The 18,459-nt window shown below is 43.1% G+C and overlaps 1 pseudogene across 1 annotated transcript; it reads left to right on the plus strand.

The window, feature by feature from the left end:
* The first annotated feature begins 6,105 nt into the window (after nucleotides 1–6,105).
* Nucleotides 6,106–6,611, plus strand: LOC309342025 (peptidyl-prolyl cis-trans isomerase FKBP2 pseudogene; annotated as a pseudogene). Its single transcript has one exon. The product of its transcript is annotated as a peptidyl-prolyl cis-trans isomerase FKBP2 pseudogene (transcript).
* Nucleotides 6,612–18,459: the final 11,848 nt, after the last annotated feature.

Here is an 18,459-nt window from a genome sequence, read left to right on the forward strand (position 1 = left end):
TATTTAACTTATATGCAGAATTCATCATGTGAAAGGCTGGGCTAGATGAATCCGAAGCCGGAATTAAGATTGCCGGAAGAAATATCAACAACCTCAGATATGCAGATGACACAACCTTGATGGCAGAAAGTGAGGAGGAATTAAAGAACCTTTTATTGAGGGTGAAAAAGGAGAGTGCAAAATATGGTCTGAAGCTCAACATCAAAAAAACGAAGATCATGGCCATTGGTCCTCCTGGCAAATAGAAGGAGAAGAAATGGAGGCAGTAAGAGATTTTACTTTCTTGGGCTCCATGATCACTGCAGATGGTGACAGCAGTCACGAAATTAAAAGACGCCTGCTCCTTGGGAGAAAGGCGATGGCAAACCTAGACAGCATCTTAAAAAGTAGAGACATCACCTTGCCAACAAAGGTCCGTATAGTAAAAGCTATGGTTTTCCCAGCAGTGATGTATGGAAGTGAGAGCTGGACCATAAAGAAGGCTGATTGCCGAAGAATTGATGCTTTTGAATTATGGTGCTGGAGGAGACTCTTGAGAGTCCCATGGACTGCAAGAAGATCAGACCTATCCATTCTTAAGGAAATCAGCCCTGAGTTCTCACTGGAAGGACAGATTGTGAAGTTGAGGCTCCAATACTTTGGCCACCTCATGAGAAGAGAAGACTCCCTGGAGAAGACCCTGATGTTGGGAAAGATAGAGGGCACAAGGAGAAGGGGACGACAGAGGATGAGATTGTTAGATGGTGTTCTCGAAGCTACCAGCATGAGTTTGACCAAACTGCGGGAGGCAGTGGAGGACAGAAGTGCCTGGCGTGCTCTGGTCCATGGGGTCACGAAGAGTCGGACACGACTAAACGACTAAACAACAACAACAACAACAACAAACCATATATCATAAAGGCACCACAGTCTCTGCTGTGCCTCATTTCCTAAAGGAAACACGGACCCTGCAATCTCACACCGCTCAGAGATTGGGGTGGTGTGCAACGTGTGTGCGCAATGTGTGTGTGTGTGTGTGTGTGACATCATGTATGCTGATGATGCTCCATGCAGATGTCTGACTGCACAGACACCCAATTTACACAATTTCCCCCATGTCATACATGACACTTTTAGCAGGCCTGTGTGACTTTAATGCAACAATGACCATATTTGACATGACACAGAATAACAATAGCACAACTAGTTAAGGAGAAATTTGCATTTCACTAGTGATTGTCTTGGATCCCACAAGTAAATGACTATGCACAGTGTGTGTGTGTGTGTGTGTGTGTGTGTGTGTGTATTTAAAGTGCTATCATGGAAAAATCCAAAATTCAGAATAGAATAGAGGATATTTCTGTTTACAAGCTTTGTTTTCCAGCCAGGATTTCCAGATACTTTTTTTTGGTGCTAAGCCACTCTTTCCTCCACTTCTTCCTGTCTCCTAACTATGAAGATACTAATAAGGACATACTTTTGCAAACAATTACTTCCTCACTTAAATAATGCAACCAATAATGATTCACATGTACCCATTAAACCAGGCTAACCTTTGTCCTGCAGGCCATATCTAGGACCCCAAGGGCTTTTGGGGTGGCTGCCTTAGACCCCTTCAATTTGTCATGGCACTGATACACAACCTTCAAAAAACATTTCAGGAGCCTGTGAGATATTTTCCCTCAAATGTTGCAGCATCAAAAAAGTTTAACCATCAAAAAAGGTTTTTTTGCAGATGGCAGCAGTCTGTTCCATGTGTAAGGGGTAATTCCCTGCCGAACTGTATATCTCTGTACAGTTTTAATTGAGACACATTTAGAAAGGACTGTCGGCCATTAATTAGGCTCACGAATCCTTTCAGATAAAGACGTGGCCATGTTTTCAATGCGTACAAAACCACCATCTACTTTGGGCAGAGAAAACAACAAGGAGCACGAGGCACTGTTACATTTTCTACCTGAGGGAGAAAAAAATCAATGCCTCTTTTATGCAGTATGTCAGACCATCGTTACCCACCAAGGGAGCAGCAGCTTTGAGGGGGAAATACATTTTACTGGTTATTTCTAATGTACCCAGCATCAGATTACAGACACCTCACAAATTACTCTAGAACAGGGGTTAGCAAACTTTTTCAGCAGGGGGCCGGTCCACTGTCCCACAGACCATGTGGTGGGCCGGACTATATATTTTTTTTGGGGGGGGGGAATGAACGAATTCCTATGCCCCACAAAATAACCCAAAGATGCATTTTTAATAAAAGCACACATTCTACTCATGTAAAAACACGCTGATTCCGGACCATCCGTGGGCCAGATTTAGAAAGTGACTGGGCTGGGTCTGGCCTGCGGGCCTTAGTTTGCCTACCCATGCTCTAGAAGATCCCCCCCCCCACTTGCCTTTCAGCATCTCATATCCATGGATTTTCCGAAACTTCCGTAATATGTTTCAGGGCACCAATCTTAGTATTGCCCCCAGGGTAGTCGCTGGCCATAACAATTCTTTCCTTCTTACTGGACCTGCAATCTGTTTGGATGAAGGATGGCTTAGCAATTGTAAGATAAATTAATATGAGGTAAGGTTAGGCTAAGAGAGAGTCTGACTGACCCAAGGTGACCCAATGAGATATAGGGATGTGTGAAGGTTTCTCCCCAGTCCTACTGCAAATGGCTCTCCTCAACATGTACAGAGGTCTACTTAGATTAGCTTTTGACGGGCAACCAAATAGTAGTTTACCAAACAACCGTCGAAAGTTGTGCTGAGCTAACTCAGGCAACATTTAATTGAACAGAAATCTTCACTGAGTAATTCTTAAAATATCAATCACACTTTGTAGGTTCTTTTAAGAAAAAGGGTTTACCTTGTCACATCTAAGGTTGCACACCTGAACCCACTTATAGGGACTCAATGGGACTCCCTTCTCAGCAGGCATGCATAGGATTGCACTGTAAGTTGGCAGTGATGAGCAACTGCCCATTAATGTTAAAAATGTAAATCCTTTTTTAAAAAAAAATAATGTTTGTGCATTTAAACCTTCCTTTTCTTCTGTTGTGAAACTCAAGGTGGTGTCCATGTGGTTCCCAATTGGTCATCCACCCAGGCACTGACTACACTAAGACTTTGTTTAGCCTTCAGACCATACCTCCCCCCATCCCCCAATGCAGTATAGTAAATCTTCCATGTTCTCACAATACTTTATGAAATGAACAAGAATGAATGTGTGGAACAGGAATGAAAGAATACAGCAGGCAAAGTGATTTAGGTGCCAAGGTAATTTAGCAATCAATTTGTAAGGAGATCCATAGCTTATAGGGTTGATAGCTGCATATTGAATAATCATCAATTTGACATCTGTCAAACAAATATATATAACTATATTTTTTTCTTGTTGCTCTGTTTATACACAAACTACTATCAGCTTCTAAGTGTAACTGATCCTAAGCATAAGTTTAATCTGATTTAGTAGTTGTATGTTTTAAAGCAGAGGAGTTGTTGTTTACTGTTTTATCTTTTGTAAACCGCTTTGAAGTTTTTTACAATCAAGTGCTGCACAAATTTTATGAAATAAATAAATAAATAAATGAAATAAGTTGCTGGAAATAGTAATGTTCAATTTGTAAGTGCTTTTTTTTTTTTTTTTAGCTCTTGTGGCTGTTCTAGGAACAATAGCTAGACTGCCTTGTTAAAGAGAGTAAAAGACAAACGGGATGCTGCCAGCCCTCCATGCTTGTCATTGTAAACTGGCAGAAGATTTGATGGTGCCAGCCAGAAGAGTATTTGAGGACCAGAAAGCCACCACCAAAGTTCCAATAATGTGTTTCGGAGTGTGTCACAGAGAGTTGGGAGGTTTAGGGTTAAATTATAGAAAATGCCTAATATGTTTAGCTTGACCTTCTGCTGCAACCGAAGGCCCCAGTGTTCCTTCCTGCCATCCTTCCTCCTTCAATGGGCAATCAGGGTTGACCTTTGTGACCTTTGTTTCACCACTGCCAACATCCCAATGCAATTTAGGCCTCTGTGTCAATTTCACAGGCAAAGATCTGTAAATGCTTAGCTAAGTCCTGCACTAGGAATCTTGCATTGGAGTTAGCAGATGAAGTTCCATGAAGTGCATGCTGTTCATCTGCCGGGAGGATAGAGAGAAAGTAGCTGCTCATTCTTGGCTCAGCTAATGCTGTAGCACCTAAAAGAAGCTACCTGCCTATCTTAATTAGGCAAGATTAGAAGCTAGAACAACCTTTTACTGTTTATCTATATTGGCTGCAATACCATGATCTATATATTTTGTTAATAAATCAGCTTGTTTAAAGTGCAGCTGGTGTGATTGATCCAAGGAGAATCCAAACACTATATAGTATCTCATCCCACATCCTTGTGTTGTGACTTTTTGCCAAGCTAATCTATATTCAGTACTGTAGTTGGTAGCAGCTACCAATCCATTGGGCTTTCCTATTGTGGGTTTAATCCTTGTGATAATGGTGGAGCATTTAGATGCTCAGTTAAATTGGTCTTCTTCATGATTCCCAGACAGTGTCAAGGTACAGAGAGGGGTACAACACAGAATGGCTGGGCTGAAGCTGGTTCTCCATGGAAAATGTTTTTAGCTAATTTGAGTCACAGAGGAATCTGTAAAAGATCCATAAAAGGAGTTACAATAGCAGTTAATGGTGCTTGAAGTATGGGGAGAAAGATAGGAGGGGCTTCATGAGATCTACAAGACCAAATGCTGCACTCCACTCCCCACCCCCCAGTTTTAGCTAAATCATAGCCAAACAGTAGTGCAACAAGTAAGTCAATTTAATTTACTTGGTCATAAGTCATAACACTGTGTTGTGTGTTTTTAAGAAAAGAAACCATCCCCAAATATTAATAATAAATTGCTGATTCTTTTTTAGTGCAGGAGTTCCTAACACCTGTGACATTATTTCTATGGAAACCATAGTCTTCCCACCTACAATTCAGAAAATATCCCCAGCAATTATATCCCATTTTCACTCTGCATTCCTTCATGCAGATGCAATTCAAATTGCATGCACTTGTGTAGGAGGGAGAGAGCTCTTTTGAATCTTTCAATCACCTCTAATTTCAGATTTCATTCTACTGGGTTGGAAATGCGAACATGTTTCAGGTGGCAGAGGGAATATAAAAGAAATACATCTGAAGGTTGTGATGCATGCTCATCAGTTTAATTTTAATTTGTTTCTGCTGTTGCTCCAATTTTCCACCAATAGTCTACAAGGTCAAAACAAAAGTATAGAAAAAGAAGAGGAATACATAATTGTGTGAAATTTCATCAATGAGTAAAGTATGAAGAAGTGGGGCATTGGGAGAATGGTTCTAAGAGGATAAAAGAAAACTGAAACCATAGTCAGGCATCCCTCGGGAAATCTGCATTGCTAAAAATTAACACAATTTGGGATCATAGGATTATAATTATGGATCAGACAAGTCCTGTGCAGATGTCTAAAATATATGTACAAGCAATGTCTAGAGAAGGGAGAGAGGAGTAGATCACGGTGAAAGGTCCTGCTGTCAGATTCCCAGTGCTTGAAATGAATTAGGTAAAGGTAAAGGGACCCCTGACCATTAGGTCCAGTAGTGGCCGACTCTGGGGTTGCGGCGCTCATCTCGCTTTATTGGCCAAGGGAGCCGGCGTACAGCTTCCGGGTCATGTGGCCAGCATGACTAAGCCGCTTCTGGCGAACCAGAGCAGCACATGGAAACGCCATTTACCTTCCCGCCAGAGCGGTACCTGTTTATCTACTTGCACTTTGACGTGCTTTCGAACTGCTAGGTTGGCAGGAGCAGGGACCGAGCAATGGGAGCTCACCCCGTTGCAGGGATTCAAACCGCCAACCTTCTGATCGGCAAGTCCTAGGCTCTGTGGTTTAACCCACAGCGCCACCCGTGTCCCTTTGAAATGAATTAGTTTGGTACAATTAACTTGAATTAATAATAATAATAACAGTTTGGCTTATTACCTGCCCTTCACCCATGGTGGATCACATCAACTTAAAATGCAACATTAGAGACAGTTTAAAGTAAATTGTAATCACAAGCAAAGGTAAATCCTAAAAATATACATCTGATAAGTCAAATGCCAATGTAAAGAGATGCATCTTGAGAGGGGGGTGGTATCCATTGAGGAAAGGAGAGGAGTTTCTGCGATGCAAGTGAGCCAGGGAGCAACTTTACTCGCTCTCACACTGTGTGCGGTCTTCTCACTAGTGCTGGGCATGGAAGGCAAACGGAAGCTCCAGATTGGGGTCAGGAAGCAGGTGGACAGCTGCCCCATCAAGTCCCGCAAGGGTGATGTTCTCCACATGCATTATATGGGCAAGCTGGAGGATGGGACAGAGTTTATCTTCTCCTTGGGGACCGGACAAGTCATCAAAGGGATCAGGGCCTGCTTGGGATGTGTGATGGTGAGAAGAGAAAGCTGGTTATTCCCTCTGAGCTGGGTTATGGGGACCAGGGAGCGCCACCCACAGTCCCAGGTGGCACAACCTTAATCTTGAATGTTGAGCTGCTGAAGATTGAGCGAAGGCAGGAATTGTAGCGACATCTCTTCAGGGGAGGGGGCACGCGGGGATAGGAGGTAATCTCGAGACGCAACTCAGGATTTGTTGACACTGATGGGCAGTGTTTTTTTCTAAAAAAATGTTTAGGGGTACTCTCATTTTCCTACTCATATTGAAATACTGCCCCTCAATGAGGCAAAACTTAGATTCACAAAATGTTTAGGGGTATGCGTACCCCTGTGTCCACCCAGAAAAAAGCACTGCTGATGGGCCAAATGAAAGCACAGACCGGGGGGTGGGGGGAGATGCATCTTCAGCACATGAGGAAACTGTATAGTGAAGTTGCCAAATGCAGGGAGGGAATCTCACAATTTAGGGGCTGACATAATAATAATAATAATAATAATAATAATAATAATAATAATAATAATAATTTATTATTTATACCCCGCCCATCTGGCTGAGTTTCCCCAGCCACTCTGGGCGGCTCCCAATCAGTATTAAAAACAATACAGCATTACATATTAAAAACATCCCTGAACAGGGCTGCCTTAAGATGTCTTCTGAACGTCAGGTAATTCTTTATCTCTTTGACATCTGATGGGAGGGCGTTCCACAGGGCGGGCGCCACTACCGAGAAGGCCCTCTGTCTGGTTCCCTGTAGCCTCACTTCTCGCAATGAGGGAACCGCCAGAAGGCCCTCGGCGCTGGATCTCAGTGTCCGGGCTGAACTGATGACAGAAAGAATGCTGTTGTCTGAGCTTCTGAGAGTGGTGGAACTCGACTTCCCTTCGCTTATCTTAACACCTGAGAGGGTTTGTATGTAAGAAGTTGGTCTTTCAGAAATACCTGGGGCCTAAGTCATTTAGTACTAGCACTAGCTGGTTATTTTAAAAAAATGAACTTTCCAAGCACTACAAACTCCCATGTGTTGATTGTACCTGTTGTACAAAGCCTCCGTGCCTAGAAATCATGTATAGGCTCTTTGCACAAGGTACAATCCATCCACAGAGGGCCAGGGACAAGACCTGCCTCTGCAATTCTGCTCACATATTGATTGCATCTAGGCTTCAGTTATCTGCAAAGGCTATCTCAGATGTATATTACCAAAGAATTTAACCAGAAACGGTGAAACAGCAGGACCACACCAAAAAGAAGCGAGTTCATTTGCAGTGAAGACACACCCTAAATCAGGGGTCTGCAACCTTTAAGACAAAAAGAGCCACTTGGACCTGTTTCCGAAGGAAAAAAAACCTGGGAGCTGCAAAACTCGTCATTATAAAAATAACTTTTTTGTCACTTTTTAAATTATTTCTTTGTTTGACCCCTCAGAATTACTCCTCCTCATAGAAATAAACATTAAATTAACAAGTTACCTTTTTTGTGTGTGTGTTCTTCACTCCCCTTCAAAACAGTGACCAGCGTACATGCCCCCTTTCAATGCAGTGACCAGCGTACATGCCCCTTACAATGTAGCGGGCGGGAAGGTGACGTCGGGACGGTGCGTGACTAACGCACGCACCGCCCCCATGCAACATCACAGCCAGTACAGCGCCCGCCACAGTGGGGAGTGTCGGGGCGCACAATGCGCCTCCTCCCCTCACTAGTATCCACCCCAGAGCCGCAGTAAAGGTGTAAAAGAGCCACATGCGGCTCCGGAGCCGCGGGTTGCCGACCCCTGCCCTAAATTGACACTTGTCAGTTACTTAGTACTCTTTGATTTTTCAGTTTTCCACAGAAATGAGGGCCAAATGTGCTGTCTTCTTTATTTACCAAGATGCTAAGTCTTGCTGAGCCAAAGGTGAAATAGGTTTGCAGCCTAATATTGCAATCATGTATATGTCTACTCATACGTCTAATAGTGCAATCCTACATGTGGTGTCTACTGAGTGCAGTGGATCTTACTCCCAGGTAAGCGTGCATAGGTAGGACTGCAGGCTAAATCAGGTTTTGGGGGGGGGCGTGGGGTGGGGGGTTCAGTTCAGGCCTTGCCAACAGTGTTCTTCTGCTTTCCCTTCTTTCCTCCCCCCTGCCTCTTTTTCTTTTTTTGGCAAGTGGCACATCTGGTTCTAAATCCAATTGTTTCACTGACTGACAGTTGGCAGAACTTCACGGCTGATTTTCATGACAAAGAAACTTTTGTTTGGTGTTCCTCTCCAGTTAACAGATGAGAAGCAGTGACATGCAGGAAGGCACAATGGAGGAGCACAGCAGAATGATTCCCAGGGTTATTCTCTTTGTTGCCATTGTGTTGCTAAAATAAGCTTTGCCTTTTTTTAAAAAAAAAAAAATTACTGATGCTTTTTATGTGAATCTTCACAGAATATTTTATTTATTCAATTGCCCTGCCTTTTTGATAGGCTTGCAACACACAACTGTAGAGAACATTTGTGTAGTATATATTTTACAGAGACATTTTCTAGTTACCCTTTTGTCCAAGGAAACTAGGACACCAGTGATCTTTGAGACACAGGGCAGATCCACACCATACAGTTAAAGCACATAATTCCCCCCCAAAGAATCCTGGGAACTTCAGTTTCTCCCTCACATCACCCTTACAAACTAGAGTCCCCAGAATTCCTTGGGGTGAGTCATTTGATTTAAATGTGCATTGGATGTGCTTTACAAACTTTTTATAGCTAAAAATTCTTTAGGTGAGGAAGTGGAGAATGCTGATTGTATCACCTCATAAAGAATGGCTCGATAAAGTATCAGCATTTGACGTAATGGCTACATTAATCCACTGTATTACGGTACATTCAGGAAACAAAAATAAAGACAAGACAACTTTATGCCAAGATAATGTACCGAATATAGCAAAACAATATGTGTTATTGCCAAATGAAAGTTATGGTTTCACAGTATTTTGAAGGCAGAGATAATTACTAGGTGGTGTAGGGTTTGCTCTTTAGCCTTTTCCTGCTAGGCAGCAAAGGATTAGGATCAGAGTATTCCTTCTCCTAGATGGGCTACATTCCCAGGCTGACAAGGGTTAACTCTGGAAGTTTATACTGGATTCTGGCCAAACTAAGCCTCCTTAGAACAAAGCTTAGTTTGGTCAGAATCGAGTACAGTGGTACCTTGGGTTACAGATGCTTCAGGTTACAGATGCTTCAGGTTACAGACTCCGCTAACCCAGAAATAGTACCTGGGGTTAAGAACTTTGCTTCAGGATGAGAACAGAAATCGCACAGCAGCAGCGTGGTGGCAGCGGAAGGCCCCATTAGCTAAAGTCGTACCTCAGGTTAAGAACAGTTTCAGGTTAAGGACGGACCTCCAGAACGAATTAAGTTCTTAACCCGAGGTACCACTGTATACACTTCTAGAGATAACACTAAAGACATTAATTTTGGTAAATGAGCCACTGCTGGAGGGCTGTGAGGATTTGTGTCCCGAGCTTTTTAGACTCATCTACCCATGTGGGGTGCACTGGTTGCCGGAGGTGAAATATATTGGCATTATTTTCAGCTCTCCTATCCCAAAATGGAGGATAAGGCTATCCATCACAACAGTCACAAGTGAGGAGACTGGTTGGTCACTGTGAGAACAGGGTGCTGGGCTAGAGGGACACTGGCCTGATCCAGCAGGGTTCTTGTGTCAGGACAATGCTTCAGGGAGCCATACAACAGCTATAGACCGATGTGGTATTTGTGTGTTTATTTTTAGTATATGCTGTTATACCATCCACATTTAGGTTGCCTAATGGAAGCTGAGACAGAGGAAGAGTCCATAATAAGGAACCACAATAAGACTCCAGAGAACAGTCTTCTGTTTGTCTCCTGGATCCCACCCAACTCTGAATGAGCCCTGTAACAAAAACTTTTCTGTGGAATTTTACAACATTACACTCCTTATTCAACTATTTCTAATGCAGATTTAATAATAGCCTGATAGACAATGATTACAATCTATCACAATGAAAGAATATGTCTACAATTTAGAAAACATCCGCTCAAAACAGTATAGCAAGCAAAAGAGGTAATTTTTTCTACCTTTTAGATTTCTCTGAATTCAGTAGAGCAAGCAAAACAGGTAATTTTTTCTACCTTTTAGCTTTCTCTGAATTCACAAAAAATAATTGGCATAAGCAGTACACAACGAAAGCCATTTACGAACACAAATGGCTCATTCTGATTTTTGTGTGAAAGAAGTACATGGTGAGATTCAGGTATGTGACAAAGATGGCTCATAAAATAGATCTCATTGATGAGAGAAAACACAATTTTCCTCTATTGCTCCGCAGCTTTTGAGAGTAAATTTTTTTTTGCACATTTAGAGGACACAAGAATTGCACCTGTGTAGAATAAAATATATGCCGCTTACAAATGTTCAACAGCCCAGACTTTTCCAGTTCTATTTATTGATGCTACATGCCATTTTAACCATGGCACAGAGAAATGTTACCTATGTTAGTCCCACAAAAGAACAAAAAGTACACATGGTTCAACAAAATATCAGTGGGATAAGTTCCCTAGCTCTTCATGCTGGGCTTAGTATGGAAACAGACTGGTCATGTAGTAACATTGTTAGAAAGGGCATAGGACTATGGGATAACCATAATAGCAACCTTGGAGGCTCTTGTAGCTGAAAGGCAGGAAACAACATTTCTAAATACATATGTTTTTAAATAAAAACTTGGTTAGAAGGGAGATGGTCTGGGAGAAAGGGTTTTGTAATCTTGGGGAAATTGAGGCTATGATCCTACACCTACTTCCCTGGGAGGAAGACCCACTGAACTTGGTGGGACTGACTTCTGAGTCAACATATACAAAATTGCACGACAAAGCTCTTTCAGGATTTTGTCGAGTGGAAAGGCATAGAATTACTAAAGGGCAAAGGTACAGGAGAAATGACTTCTGGGTGGGTTTCTGTGTTAGTTGTTTGTAGCAAAGACTCCAGCTTGGCACATTCATGGTAAAGTTATTGCGGTGCAAGTCTTCATCACTTTGGCCGACAAAGTTGATTTTGTGCGCATTTGTCAGACACTTTGACAGAAGGTCTTTTTCCACTCCATTTGGCTCTTAATGACGACCACACTGCTTGCCTGTGTGGTAGCTTCAAAGCTGAAAGCCCACTCATCTGGAATCATAAGGTTATCCTGAGGTGATGGTGAGTGTACTTGACCTTTCAGGAAGGTCTCAAACTACTGACTTCCTTCCCCACCCCCCTCCTTTCAAATCAGGCTAATGGAATATCCAGTGCATTTGTGACAGTCTGCACAGCATGAGACAGGATGAACGGTAACGGAAGGGAAGGAAAAAAAAACTCTTGTGCTCGTTACATTTATTGGTCTTGTATTTGAAATGATTCCTCTTTCAGGGAAACCACAGAGATATTTCTTTGTGATTTGTTTCATAACGTGAAGCTTCCTTTCCTTAGAAAACACATGATGAGACAGATGATCAGAATTCAATCGTTCTTAGAATTGTAGCGTTGTCTTCTCTTAAGGATATGATAAGGCCGGGTTCGAGGAAGGCAGAAGACTTTTTCTGACTCATCCCAGTGTGTGTGTGTGTGTGTGTGTGTGTGTGTGTGTGTGTTTGTGTGTGTGTGTGTGTTACTGCAGTTCCACATAGCTCTTATTGTTGTGATCTAGGTACAGGCAACCCAGTTTGTCGTGACGTTACAGACTGTGACTGCAGGACAGAGAGGGGAAGCGTGTCTGTATATAGCACATCTCAATGGCTCAGCCCCATTTGCTTTCATGGGCTCCAGGTGTGTATATATAACCTTTTAAAAAATGGCTAATGAGGCGCCTAACCTGTAACCTTTCTTTCCCACAGAGAAACACAGAATAAGAGCACCCTTTAAAAAACACACAAAACATGGCCTTTCTCACACTGAGAAAGTGGTGGGTGTTATATTTTGAAGAATGCAGAAATGTTGACAGGCCTTACGAAGTGTGGAAAATTCAAAAACTAATGCAAATGTCTCGAGTAGCCTCTAAGGAGCTCGGTGTCCGACACCACCATACCAGTAAGCTTCTGGTCTGTGCTAGTAGTTTCAACATTCTGATGCTGCAATATGTAACTCAGTAAGCATCTTCTGGGAACCACATCCCACTATTAGATTCGGAGAACTCTCTATGACATGCTTCTCTACCTCTCCCTGAATCACTGGTCTGGCTAGAAGCCCTTCTCTGACACATCAATAGGCATCAACTGCACTGTCTTGGGCAAGTCTCCCCAATATTTGTACATGCAACGTGTACAAATAATGAACCTGCTAGTGCAATGTCATTAAAAGTATCAAAGCTGTTTACAACCATTAAAATACAATAAGAACAACACAAAAATTAAACAGCTTGGTTTTACAGAAAATGTTTTTCTTAATAGTCTGCACGTGCCTGGCAGTGAATAAAAGTCTCCAACAAATGTTTGAAATTTGATAGAGAAGGCACCTGCTGAAATTCTGTTGGGAGAGCATTCTCTAGGAATGGGACAATAACATGGAAAGCTCCCTATTGTGTTGATGTCGGATGGGCCTCACCAACTCAGAGACAACCAGGGATGCTCCTACTGATTTATCTCAACGTTTGAATTGGGGAATAAAGGTTCAGGTGGTCTCTAACCTTTGTAATTTAATACATTGAACCTGTTTCATTAATAGTGTAATGTTTTAGCAAAGGTCTCAAAGGCTGATGAACAACTGCCTTCTTGCACTAACATTTTGTTGGATTCCACCCTTCGTCTTACCAGCTCGACAGACTCATAGTCCACTGGATAAACTAACCTCCAGGGCAAGTACACTGTTTGGTGGCGTGCAACTGAGCTTTACTCAAAGTAGACCCATTGAAATGAATGAAAATGACTAAATCAGGCCTACTAATTTCAGTTGGTCTGTGCTGAGCAAAACTTAGTTGAATACAGTGGTACCTCAGGTTAAGTACTTAATTCGTTCTGGAGGTCCATTCTTAACCTGAAACTGTTCTTAACCTGAAGCACCACTTTAGCTAATGGGGCCTCCTGCTGCCACTGCGCCGCCGGAGCAAGATTTCTGTTCTCATCCTGCAGCAAAGTTCTTAACCTGAGGTACTACTTCCGGGTTAGCGGAGTCTGTAACCTGAAGCGTATGTAACCTGAAGCGTCTGTAACCCGAGGTACCACTGTACCACCTTTTGTACCTCCCCACTACCACCCCCCCCAGGCCACAACCTGCACTAGGAAGGAAGCACGGGCATAGTCAGTAATTATTGGGGGGGGGGGGGCTGGCTTTATGTTAGGGGAGGTGGCAGAAGGAAGTAGCTAACTTTGTAGAGTGGGTGGAAGGCAGCAAGTTTGATGTGACTGCAGGTGACAGGTGTAGGACCCCAAAAGTGTGGGACTTGGGGAGATTGCCCCTTTTTGCCCTCCTCTCCAGGACAGCCCTGCTCCCAAGTGAGTAGGTAGCTGAGTATCACAGAAGTAGTCTGTATGCTTTGGCTGTGGGGGAGCTTCTGGGCAGGCAGTTCACTGATGCAGGCTTTTCCCATTGCAAAGCACTTTTCAAACTTTCTGGCAGCAGCAAGATTTGCTTTTTGTGAGTGCAATACACCACGTCTCGAATGGTGAAGCCCCGAAAAGTCATTAAACTGCTGCAGAGGTGAAAGCGTGGGTTTTTCCATTCTGAGAGAATCATAGAATCATAGAATCATAGAATCATAGAGTTGGAAGAGACCACAAGGGCCATCGAGTCCAACCTCCTGCCAAGCAGGAAACACCATCAGAGCACTCCTGACATATGGTTGTCAAGCCTCTGCTTAAAGACCTCCAAAGAAGGAGACTCCACCACACTCCTTGGCAGCAAATTCCACTGTCGAACAGCTCTTACTGTCAGGAAGTTCTTCCTAATGTTTAGGTGGAATCTTTTTTCTTGTAGTTTGGAACCATTGCTCCGTGTCCGCTTCTCTGGAGCAGCAGAAAACAACCTTTCTCCCTCCTCTATGTGACATCCTTTTATATATTTGAACATGGCTATCATATCACCCCTTAACCTCCTCTTCTCCAGGCTAAACATGCCCAGCTCCCTTAGCCGTTCTTCATAAGGCATCGTTTCCAGGCCTTTGACCATTTTGGTTGCCCTCCTCTGGACCCGTTCCAGTTTGTCAGTGTCCTTCTTGAACTGTGGTGCCCAGAACTGGACACAGTACTCTAGGTGAGGTCTGACCAGAGAGGGCTAATGGTTTGAACTCTGCCTTCTATCCAGAGAACGGTAGCACTTTTGGAACTCAAAAAAGGATTGTGCAGATAAGCCCTTAGTCACTGAGAAATCAGATGCATCCTTTTTGTACATGCTGCCAAAACCAGGTCTTTCCATGTGGCAATATCTCTTTGTCAGGTTACTGGCAAGCACACCATTGTCTGGTAGGAAGTGAAGAAAGCAAGACAACTTACCCCAAAGGGACTGGGGGACATTCTCCTCAAATGAGTTGGGACAGATCTTCTTCCACTTGATCAAATTCCTTTCATTTGCTAGCACATGATTTTTTAGGACCCAGGAAGAGTTTTGAAAGCAGTTTCTGGCCATCACCTAAAATGAGGATTGTTAAGAAAGTCATAGCAAGGGAATGCTTCCCGACCTGTACATCCATGAAAATAGATTTACTGGTTATATATTTACCTGCAGCTCAGTAAGCAGTCCTCAGTGACAACTCAGACCACCCGACTAAGAAAGTTAATCAACATTAGTTGCTGAAATGATTCTTGCCAACCCATTTTAGTTGATGCTGATCACAGAGAAAGGGAATTCTGCTACACATGATCACTGGCGGAGGAAGAGGGGGGTGGGGGGAGCGCTCCGCCCCCAGCAGCGCAATCCCGGTGGGGTGAAATCGCAGCTCCCCCCCCCCACGTTGGGCGCCACGGCCCCTGCAAGCGGTGTACCATGCCCCCGGGGTGTGTGCCAGCCACACCCCCACCTGCTCTCTGCCCCCCCCCGATGCCGGATCATGAAGCTCCCCCACTGTGCATGATGTAGTGCCCTATTCAACATATTTTCTTCCATTCTGCATCAACTCCTCTATTAAAAGAGTTTGGTTTTTTTATGTTATAAGGAATACTGGAAACAGATCCAGGGAACATTAAATAATCAGATCCTAGGAGAGAGAAAATAGTCTCCTAGGATATTTTTATTGACTATATTAAAGAGGGAAGTCCCTAAGGACAAGGAAATGCTACTTTTCTACATGATTTTTTGCAGCTAGAATTGTACTGGAAAATCAAAAAAAAATCTGAAGCTGAGGGAGTGGTATGTGAAATGCTGGGTCTTAGCTATGCTGAATAAGCCAACATAGGCTGTTTGAGCCAACCAAGGACTGCAAACAGAATTAAAGTTTAAATATATAAAAAATTAAAAAATTGTCCAGTAGCACCTTAGAAACCAACTAAGTTTGTTCTTGGTATAAGCTTTCGTGTGCGTACACACTTCTTCTTCTTAGTTGGTCTCTAAGGTGCTACTGGACAATTTTTTTATCTATTTCGACTGTGTCAGACCAACACGGCTACCTACCTGAATCTAAAATTAAAGTTTGGAAAGGTATGGAAATGCTTCAAACAATTTTAGGATGATACTGAAGGTAGATACCCCTTTCCCATTATTGTGATATTACGCTCCATGCTGGTTCATTCAGTCAGTGTTCCCTTTTAATGAACAATCTGTTCTCTGCACACAGTAGATGCCTCCAAGCCATTAGATAGTTACACTAGGGCTCTGCAGAGCTGTGGTGCCTTTTTTGTTGTTAAGAGCCATGGTATTCTAAATTAAGAATTATGTTCTTCAGAACTTCCATGTTCTGGACTACATGGACATTTCTTAAAGCAAACTTCTGGCATCTAAATGTTGCCCTTAAACTGATCTGACTGTATGTCTCCTCCCTCCCTTTCTCACACTGATGGTAAACCAATGGCCCCACATCCTGTTCCAAACTGTCACCCTCAAGCAGACCAGCTGACTCATTTCATAATTGCCCTTTGCTAATTTAAATGCTTCCATCAGAAAAGGGATGAATGATACGGGGTGTCACTTCCTCATGCAATGTTTTTGAACTTGTGTTATGCTAATTATCTTTCACCATTCAATGTTCTTCAGAAGAGAACAGCAGTGACACATGATGTTAGTGACACCATCATGTTGTCTGGCCTCTTAAAAGCTGAAGCCTGATTTATTTAGGGAACACACCATGTTTATTTGAAGGTGCTGACTTCATCCGTCTCTTTGAAATAATAACCCAAGCAGCCTCCAGAAAGAGGGCAAACTGCCCTTACAGCATACCTTCATCACTTCTTGGGAGATGACTGCTCTGCTTTCTTGCTTCTCAGGCATTTGCAGAGATGTATTGTTCACTTTTGAGATTTGTGTGGCAAATGAGCTCTGACACAGGACCATCCCTTTGGCAGGGACGGGAGCACATTTTTTTTCCAAAAGAGGAACAAGCAGCACATTTATTGAATTGTACAGAAATTGACAAGAAAAAAAAATGGCCGATTTTGTATTCATAGTCATAAAGCCTTAAATGATGATGTTTCAGCCCTTATGCCTCTCCCTTTCCCCTTTGCCTTATTGTGATAAGCACACAGAGATCAACAATGAGGGTGATCTCTGGCCCCTGCATCCTCTAGCTCTCCATCCCACCAATATCCCATGATTCCTCCAAAGAGTTCAAAGGGGTGTACATTGTTCTTACCCTCCCCAATTTAACCTCACAACAATCCTATGAGGTAGGTTAGGCTCAGAAACTGTGGCAACCCAAGATCACCCAGAGAGCTCCATAGCCGAGTGGGGATCTGAACCCCAGTCTCCCAAGTCCTAGGCTGACACTCTAATCACCGCACTACAATGGCTCTAGTTTGCTTAGATTCTGTTCATGTTTACTGCTGCCAAGCCAGGTTATCTAGCCTGTATTAGCATATCTGGTTTGTCATATCTAAATTCAGGACCCTACCTACCTACCTACCTACAGTATGTTGAAATTTGGGTTGTTAACTTTTGGCCCAGTTTTTCCTGCCAAGATGATTTCGAATCCTGTTCTTCCAATAAAAGTAAGGTGGGGGGACAAACCAGTACAGAAACCTGGAATTGCTTGTGTGTGTGTTTGTTTTTGGGGCATCAGGAGATTATGAGGCTGTAACATGAGTGCCAATGCAGGGTTGTACTTGAGGGTGAAGAATATGTGTGCTCCTGCTGTTTGCTCACTCAAGGCATGTATGTGTTAATTGCCTAAACCACAAATAGGTCATCACACACACACACACACACACACACACACACACACACACACTCTTCAAGTTGAATTCTTATGTACACACCAAAGAGGGGATGGGGATGTCTTCATTACCTGACTTGTTTCTCTGCACATGCAACCACCTAACATACAATTCAATGCAGCTATCATCTGCACATGCACATCAGATGTCTGAAATGTGCACCCCTCACTCAGCTTAACCACAGCTTCCATTTCAAATCCGATGGAAACTGGTTTGAGGGAAGACACATCCAACAGGTGTAGTGCTCAAGAAACTACAGGATACATGTGGATGGTGGCTAAGGTTGTATGTATTTGGCTTCAAACACCAGTGGTGGGAGCGCGCCGGAGTGAACAGTAATGTGTACAAAGCTTGATTTGCAACCTTAAAAAAATGCTCCTTTAAAAATGCTCCTTTCCAGACCATCTGTTGTTCCTCTTCCATCGATAAACATTCCCCACCTCAGGCCAAGGAAGGGACCGAGGAATATAATTTATTGCAATTCTCAGTGTGCTCCTTTGTGTGCTCCTGCTTTTTCTGTTGGCGCCTGTTCGCACTACCACTGCACAGTTTACCAGACAAGAATGCAGGTTTTTCTTTTAAGTGGGAGAAAAGCAGAAGGAGAGGAGGAGGAGGTGAAAATCTGCAGTAGAACAGTTCTTTCTCTGAGTGCATTGACAGGAACTGTTGTCAGTTATTTTTAGGTATTTGTTAAAGTTCACATCGCCCAACTTCTTTAAACA

Source organism: Podarcis erhardii (assembly GCF_964252035.2).
Source record: "Podarcis erhardii genome assembly, chromosome: 5".
Taxonomy (NCBI): domain Eukaryota; kingdom Metazoa; phylum Chordata; class Lepidosauria; order Squamata; family Lacertidae; genus Podarcis; species Podarcis erhardii.